This window comes from Lutra lutra, chromosome 18 (assembly GCF_902655055.1).
Source record: "Lutra lutra chromosome 18, mLutLut1.2, whole genome shotgun sequence".
NCBI classification, from domain to species: domain Eukaryota; kingdom Metazoa; phylum Chordata; class Mammalia; order Carnivora; family Mustelidae; genus Lutra; species Lutra lutra.
The window spans coordinates 34,136,154-34,144,765 of NC_062295.1; the positions used below are offsets into that span (position 1 = coordinate 34,136,154).

The 8,612-nt window shown below is 48.6% G+C and overlaps 1 non-coding gene across 1 annotated transcript; it reads right to left on the bottom strand.

The window, feature by feature from the left end:
- Window positions 1-684: 684 nt before the first annotated feature.
- TRNAW-CCA (transfer RNA tryptophan (anticodon CCA)) lies at window positions 685-756 on the bottom strand. Its single transcript has one exon. It is a non-coding gene; the product is annotated as a tRNA-Trp (tRNA).
- Window positions 757-8,612: the final 7,856 nt, after the last annotated feature.

Below are 8,612 nucleotides of genomic sequence, written 5' to 3' on the forward strand. Positions count from 1 at the left end.
AGTCCCTGCTCATATGACTCGATCTCGGGGTCGTGAATTCAAGCCCCAGACTGGGCATGGAGCCTACTTAAAAAAAAAAAAAAAAAAAAGAAAGAAAGAAAAAGAAAAGAAAAAAAAATCCTAAATTAAAAAGTGGTAAATGCCAGGGTAATTTCCGCTTTCAGAAATTTCAAGAATGGCATCTTCGACATAATAAATTTCTAATCAAGCTCACAGTATTTTCTTTAACCACAATGTTCAGGGTCCCCCCCCCTTTTTTTAAGATTTTATTTATTTATTTTAAAGAGAGAGACAGCATGAGCGGGAGGGCAGAGAGGGAGGGAGAGAATGACTCCACGCTAAGAGCCCCACGCGGGACTCGATGCCAGGGCCCCCAGATCATGACCTCAGCTGAAACCGACTCTGCCACCCAGGTGCCCCTGCTCAGGGGCCTTTGACAGTAAGTGCAAACCATGAAAACTCCGAGACTGGGGGTGGGGGAGAATTGGGAAACCAACATCTCCCTCAAGATCACACAAATATCGACCAGGGAGGGATATTGTGCCATGTCCGTCTAGCGGCCCAATAAAAAAAAGCAAAAAACTTGTTAACAAAGTCACCTCGTGCCCTCTTTTAATATCCTATCTGAAGCATAATCCTGATAAGGATACGAACTGAAAGGTCTAAACGGAAAAGCCTCGGCGGTGACCCCGACGTGATTCGAACACGCAACCTTCTGATCTGGAGTCAGACGCGCTACCGTTGCGCCACGAGGTCCTGCAAACTGACCCGTTTGTTGTCGTTTAAACGACGTCCATCGCAGCAGGTGTCAGGTGCAGCGTTTACTAAGTTTTTTTTTTTAAGCCGCCTGTATTTTGACTTGGAATTGACTCTGAGTTCTTTGCCCCTCCTAAAACGGGACTAATCAAAGCAAAATATAAATGTGAATGACGCAAGCAGGGAGCTCAGGGTGCGGGAGGGTCCTCGCGCTCGGGATTCCGGAAACCCTCCTCCCCAGGGCTTTTAGGGAGCGAAGTATGGGAAGCGTCTGGAAAATGTCAGTTGCAGCTCCCAGGGAAGGCAGGAGTGGGGGCGTCTGGGATCCAAGTTCTCAGCACGCAAGCACCATGGGGATTTGCACCCCGGTAACGCCTATGGAGGAAGGCTACTTCCACTTTCCGAAAGGAGCACTTAGAAGTTTTTTCACTTTTTGCTTAAACACACACACACACACACACACACACACACACACTCATTCATTGTGGAAACCTCATCAGATAGGAAAGCAAACCAAAAAAACTAGGGTAAGGAGTGTCGAGCACCTGCGGACACCAGGCTCTGTACATGTTGCCACCTGATGTGATCTCCTGGGTTAAAGAGCAACGGGTAGTGGAGGGTAGAGTAATGCTTCATGGTTGGGATGTGCAGTGTGACCGTGGATAATAGGATTTTCGTAGCAGTGCTCTGTTCACTGATGGCGCTGAGTGAACGGAGAGGACCTGACGTCAGGGAGATTCTGGACCCAGGAGCCATGTGACGTCCAGGTGTCCCCGCCCTGGGCATCATACAGGCTTCCTGGGTGAAATACCAAGACTGATCTTGCCTCATCGCTGCTGGTGTAAGGAGAAACCTTCCACTTCTGAGTTTTAGGACTCGCGGCACACAATGTCGATTTTGAGTTGGGATCAAAGAATAGTTTGTAGTAGATATTTCCTCATTCCTCCATCATAGGCATACCCAGTCAGCGCTATTCGGGGACGCTTTAGACTGAAGATTTGAGGTCTCCGGTTCAAGACTGCCTTTCAGCATGGGCTTTACTTTTTGCCTATGTATCCAGGCCTCCTGGAGGACAATGAGAAGGTCTCATTCTGTTTATGAAAGAGCACCAACAGCAAAGCTTCTACTGAAGATGCTGCAGTGGATTTGCTGTAGTGATGGAAGAACCAGCCTTCACTCTGCTGGCATTTCTCAGAGCTTGGACCCAGCCACTCAAAGTGGCATCAAGAAGAGAAGTACCAGGGTGCCTGAGTGGCTCAGTGGTTTAAGCCATTGCCTTCAACTCAGGTCATAATCTCAGAGTCCTGGGATCGAGCCCCACATCCTAGCTCTCTGTTCAGCGGGGAGCCTGCTTCCCCTGCTTCTCTGCCTACTTGTGATCTCTCTGTCAAATAAGTAAATAAAATCCTAAAAAAGAAGGAAAGTACCTTTTTATTGTTTCAATAACATATTGTATTTTTCAAATACAGCAAGTGATACTAATTTTAAACTGAGGAGATAGAGTTATGAGATGTAAAAGATGTATAGATCTATATCCTTTTAATGGGAATTGATTTTAAAGTAACAGAACAGTAGGGGCACCTGGCTGGCTCAGCGGGTAGAGTGCGCAACTCCTGATCTCAAGGCTGTTAAGTTCGAGCCCCACACTGGGTGCAGAGATTACTTAAAGATAAAATCTTTTAAAAAGTTAACAGAACAGGGGCGCCTGGGTGGCTCAGTGGGTTAAGCCGCTGCCTTCGGCTCAGGTCATGATCCCAGGTCCTGGGTTCAAGCCCCACATCGGGCCTTCTGCTCAGCAGGGAGCCTGCTTCCTCCTCTCTCTCTGCCTGCCTCTCTGCCTACTTGTGATTTCTCTCTGTCAAATAAATAAATAAAATATTAAAAAAAAAAGTAAACAGAACAGTAAAGTGAACACCTCCAAGACACAGAGTTGGGGATCATCTCTCTATCTAAAATGAAGGATTTTCCCCAAGCTCCACCCCGAGTGTTTGGATTTCTGTTTACCCCAGGGAGACCCCTAACACTGAATGCCCTCTTAGGAAGGGACCACCTACTGGGCATGAAGCTGCCAACCACCTTGACAGCTCACCTTGACAGCTCTTTGTGGCCTCAGATGATTCAGGAGTATTGGTGGCAGAGATGCAATACTCTTTTCCATTCTCCAGTAGTCTTACATTAAAAGAAGAGGGAAAAGGGCAAATGTGTTAAAACAAAAAAATTCTCTTTTACTCAACAATCACAATGGAAAACTGCTACCATTGGTTTCTCAAAAGACTGCATTTTTAAAATAAATATTTTATTTATTTATTTATTTATTTATTTATTTATTTATTTATTTGATGGAGAGAGATCAGAAGTAGGCAGAGAGGCAGGCAGAGAGAGAGGGGGAAGCAGGTTCCTCACCGAGCAGAGAGCCAATGTGGGCTCAATGCAGGGCTCCATCCCAGGACCCTGGGACCATGACCTGAGCTGAAGGCAGAGGTTTTAACCCACTGAGCCACCCAGTCACCCCCCAAAACTGTATTTTTATTGGAACAAAACCACAGTACCTTCCTGGGCCTGGCCTGGGAAGGCTGGGCTCTGCCATGGCCAAGCAGCTTGGTGCCTGCACCTATGGGTGAGTTTTTGGAAGGATTTTTGGAAGAGACATGACACAATTTGAATATTGCTCAGATTTAAAATGTACACCCTGTCCTAAAATGTCATTGAAGTAGGGACCTCCAGACACATAGCCCAACCCTTGCCACCCCCCACCCCCAAGAACTCAGACTTGACCTTGATGCTTACATGCCAGGACAAGACATCTTGCCCTGTTCCTGATTCTAATGGGGAAAGCATCCAGTCTTTCACCTTGATGTATGAAGTGGGCTTTAGGTTTTCACAGTTTACATGAAAAACTAGATATTCTCGGGGCGCCTGGGTGGCTCAGTGGGTTGGGCCGCTGCCTTCGGCTCAGGTCATGATCCTAGGTCCTGGGTTCAAGCCCCACATCGGGCTTTCTGCTCGGCAGGGAGCCTGCTTCCTCCTCACTCTCTGCCTGCCTCTCTGCCTACTTGTGATTTCTCTCTGTCAAATAAATAAATAAAATCTTAAAAAAAAAACAAAACAAAACTAGATATTCTCCCTTAGGGAAGGGCAGTGTCTATGGGTCTTGAAGACTTTGGGATCAATTTTCAGGAGTTTTCTGGGAATTCAATACAAGCTTACTTTATCTTTTTTAAGATTTTATATATTGATTTGACAGAGAGGGAACAGAAGCAGGGGAAGTGGGAGAGGGAGAAACAGGCTTCCCCACTGAGCAGGGATCCCAACTCAGGGCTCCATCCCAGGACCCTGGGAGCAGGTCCTGAGCCGAAGGCAGCCACTTAAAGACTGAGCCACCTAGGCACCCCACATCCATCAGCTTTGATGAAGAAGGAAAGATGCTGCGTGAGCCTGAGCACGTAGCGTTTCCTTTCTTTTTCTCCTCCTCTTGTAGACCCAGAACGTCTAACCATAGTGCTCATTAGGGCTCTGAATTTTTTTGTTGTTGTTATAAGATTCTACCTACACTTTCCTCTCCGGTTTATGCCACATGCAGCGAGGACCTGTCACGATTCAACCTCTTCAAGGTCCATCCAGCCCCTTGCCCATCTGAGCCCTCCTATTCTCTGGATTGGGAAGAGGTCTGCATCTTTCTCACTCTGGTGTTCTTCAAACAGACTACTGCGGGCAGCACTTTCATAACCTGGCTTCAGTTTCCCTTGTCAGCCAAGTTTTCTGAGATGTCCCATAATGCTGGGTCATTGGCTCATACTGGTCTTCATGCTGGTGATGCCCTTCCTGTTGTCACTACTCCACCAGTTGGTATTTCCTTCCAAAGCCAGTGGGGCTCAGTGTGGTGTTTCCCTGATTTTTCTTTGGCTTCCTTAAGGGTAGAGGAAACACACAGGGGTGAGAAGATGGAACCCAAAGTCTGTGCCTGAGACTCAGAAGAGGAGCAACGGGCCAGAGTGGTCCCCTCTGTAGAGTCAGTTTTAAAGGGCTCCAGAAAAGAAGGGACCAACAGGACAGAACCTGGAGGGCCTTGGCTGGGCGGCAAGACTGTGTCCAGTACAGGCTCTGGTGACCTGCGCTTTTATCCCCTACCCCACCCCCCAGTCCCCAGCTGAGGGCGGGGGGGGGGGGGGCAGGTCACAATGGGACTTAGTGTTAGTCCCTATCCCCACCTGACTCTCACAGAGAAGTCATCCTTGGCCGGAAAATCGAGGCTAGACAGCAGATTTGCAGTTCAGGACTCTCTGGACCTCCATCAGAGAGTTCTGCCTCTTTCCAGTCCTAACCTCCGCGCTCTTGCTCCCCCTTTCCCGCCCAGAGGACGATGCGGGCAGCACGGAGACCTGAGGGAACTCAACCGGCCTCGGGATCCTGCCACTGACAGCCAGGCGCAGTGGCCTTCACCTTCCTTGCTCCTTGACGGTTTTCGGCAGTGCCCCCTCCTAGTGCACCCTTCAAGACTCCAAGAGCAGGGGCGCCTGGCCCGCTCAGTCAGAGAAGCATGCACTCTTTATCTTGGGGATCGTGAGTTCCAGCCCCACTTGGGTGTAGAGATCACAAACACACAAACACATAAATAAACTTAAAAGAAAAAGATTTCAAGACCAGCCAGGTGCGAAGGCAACTGTCGCTGTGCCCTTGTGCGCTTACTCCCTTCGCAGCGGTACCTCCTTCTCATCCTCAACTGGGGCGATTTGGGCCCACTGGGGACAGTCTGCTCCCCTGTCCGCCCCGCATCTGGGAAAGGGAGAGGGGTAAGCGGCTGCGCCTCGGTGCGGCGAATACCCAAGTTCGGGGCTGTAACACTCTCCCCCAGGCGGCCAAGTTCTCTTCCACCCTCCCCTCCCTTGCGCCGGGCCATGCCAGCCTCCCGCGAGCAGATCCCCGCAGTCCTCGAGTGGGAGCGCGCCCCCAGCCAGGCGCTAGCCCCATCAGCAGCCGCGTCCGGCTCCCCTCGGCTCCTCCCAGGCTCCCTCCGGCCCCGGCAACCCCAGCCGAGCTCCTGCGGGCGTGAGCAGCCGCGATGGGTGGAGACCTCCAGGCGAATCTCCTGGATCCCTTCCTCCTCTGCATGGAAATGGTTTCGCGTGTCCTGCACTCTCTTCAAAGTTCATTTCAATTTTCGCTTCGGGCGCTTGTGTCTGGGGGTATAACGGAGGCTTAGACAGAGCTTACCTCCAGTTTTGGCCTGCTGATCCCAAGCACCCCGAGTCGGGGGAGACCCTTGCCCTTGCACCGAGGTCTATAACTCCCGCCCTCCAGGAATGAACTTTCCTTGGTGGCATCTGAGCCCCCACCAGTGGCGCAGGAACCCGACAGATCTTCCAGACCTAACGGAGGGCGCGGCTTGTTGTCCTCCCTACTCTCCCTCGGGAGTCCTCGTCTCTTTCACGGAGTTGATTGGTTTGTCCTCAGCGGGTGCCACGCCAGGTCCGAGGGTCTGATCCAAGGTCGCAGCTTGGAGGGGAGAACCTGGAGGCGAACAGCGCTTGTCTTCTGGCGAGGCTCTGGAGCTGCTGGCTCGCGTGAATTGGAAAGCAGGGTCTGGAGACCTCTGCGCGCGCGGTTCACCAGCAAGAGGAAAGGAGCGGCTGGTGGCCGCTGCGTCCCCTCCTCCTCTTCCCCGGCTCCACCCTGCCACCTGGCTCGCGTGGGAGACACAAGCGTCGCCCGAGCCCACAGTGCAGACCTCCGGAGCCTGGAAGGCCCCAGAGTCCGGAGGCGAGCGCGTGATGACCACTCCCTCGGGTGGAGGGCTGAGGGCCAGAAACCTGGATTTTATACATAAAAAAGCCAAGGTTTCAGTTAATGAAAGGGGTGGGGGGTGCCCCCTATTCCAGAGATACTTGTACTCCGCAGGACAGGAACAGCTTCAAGTGCGTTCCCCTGCAGACACTACTAATACGTTTTCAGAACCCAGGGACCAAGGAAAACTAGCCATGAGGTAAGGACTGCGTTTTTATCGCAAAGTTCTGTGCTTTTCATCGTGGGAAGTCTCAGGATTGTTCCGGACAGTTACACTTCACAGCTCATCACAGATCGTTGGGCGGAGCTGGCACTAAGCAGCTCTGTGGGGAATTGATGAAAATTTATATATTTAAAAGAGTGGACTATCATTCCATGATATATACATATATCAAATCATTATATTGTATATCTTAAACGAATTCAATGTTATAGGTCTGTCAAAAATAATCCATGTGCAGGAAAAAAAAAAAAAGAGAGAGAGAGAGAGATCGCCCATTCCACCGGTCTACTTGTACAAACACGTGCTCTCTAAGACAAGGCGTCCTTTTAGGGATAATCCCCAACCATATGAGGGAGGGCTTTGAAGTTTTCTCCTGTAGATCTTGTACATATTTTGTTAGATGTATACCTAGGTATTTAATAGTTTTGGGTGTTAATGTAAAATGATACTGTGTTTTTAATTTCAAGTTCTGTTGGTTCATTATATAGGAAAGCAGCTGACCTTTGTATGTTAACCTTGTACCTGCGACCTTACTATCAATCACTTACTAGTTCCATGAATATTGTTGATTCTTTCTGAATTTCTAGGTAATCATGTCATCTGCGAATAATGACAGTTTTACATCTTTCTTCCAAAGTCGTATACCTTGCCTTATTGCATTAACAAGGACTTCTGGTGCCATGCTGAAAGGGAGTGGTGAGAGGGGACATTCTTGCCTTGTTCTTGATCTTAGTGGGAAAGGTTCTAGTTTCCCTTCATTGAATATGATGTTGGCTGGAGAATTTTTTTTTTTAAGATTTTTTTTTTTAATTTATTTGACAGACAGATCACGAGTAGGCAGAGAGGCAGGCAGAGAGAGAGAGGAGGAGGAGGCAGGCTCCCTGCTGTGAGCAGAGAGCCCGATGTGGGGCTCGATCCCAGGACCCTGAGATCATGACCTGAGCTGAAGGCAGAGGCTTTAACCACTGAGCCACCCAGGTGCCCCTGGAGAATTTTTTATACATAGTCTTATTCAAGTTGAGAAAGTTTCACCCTGTTCCTAGTTTACTGAGAGTTTTTATCATGAGTGGGTGTTGGATTTTGTCCAATGCTCTGCAGTGTTTTTTTTTTTTAATTTGTCCTGCGTGTACACCACACACAGGTTGGTCTGGGACCTGGGTAGTTGCTTACTCTACTTCAGTTCTCAAAACCTTTGATATGCAGTTTAGAGTCAGAGCAACACACTGTCAGATTGCTGGGGAGCCCAGAGTTTGTACAGAACTGTTGGGGATCCTAAAAATACAACCTTAATAAAAGAAATTTTAAATGAAGAAAACACCAAAGCGCCATCATTTAACGAGGATATTTTAACATTCCCTTCAGATATTATCCACTTGTAAAAATTTTGTCTTAAATAATTATTTAAAAATAATAAGTACTATTTTTGGGGCGCTGGGTGGCTCAGTGGGTTAAAGCCTCTGCCTTCAGCTCAGGTCGTGATCCCAGGGTTCTGGGATCGAGCCCCGCATCAGGCTCTCTGCTTAGCAGGGAGCCTGCTTACCCCCTCTCTCTTTCTGCCTGCCTCTCTGCCTACTTGTTATCTCTGTCAAATAAATAAATAAAATCTTTAAAAAAAAATAAGTACTATTTTGGGGCACCTGGCTGGGTCAGTCACGGGAGCATGGGACTCTTGATCTCCGGGTTGTGAGTTCAAGCCCCATGTTGGGTGTGGAGCCTACTTTTAAAATAAATAAATTAGTTAAACAAACAAACAAACAAATAGATAGACAGATATAATAAATACCATTTCAGAATCTATTTTACTTAAGTATTACATCTTCCATTTTGCCTAATGCTTTCAATCACAACTTTA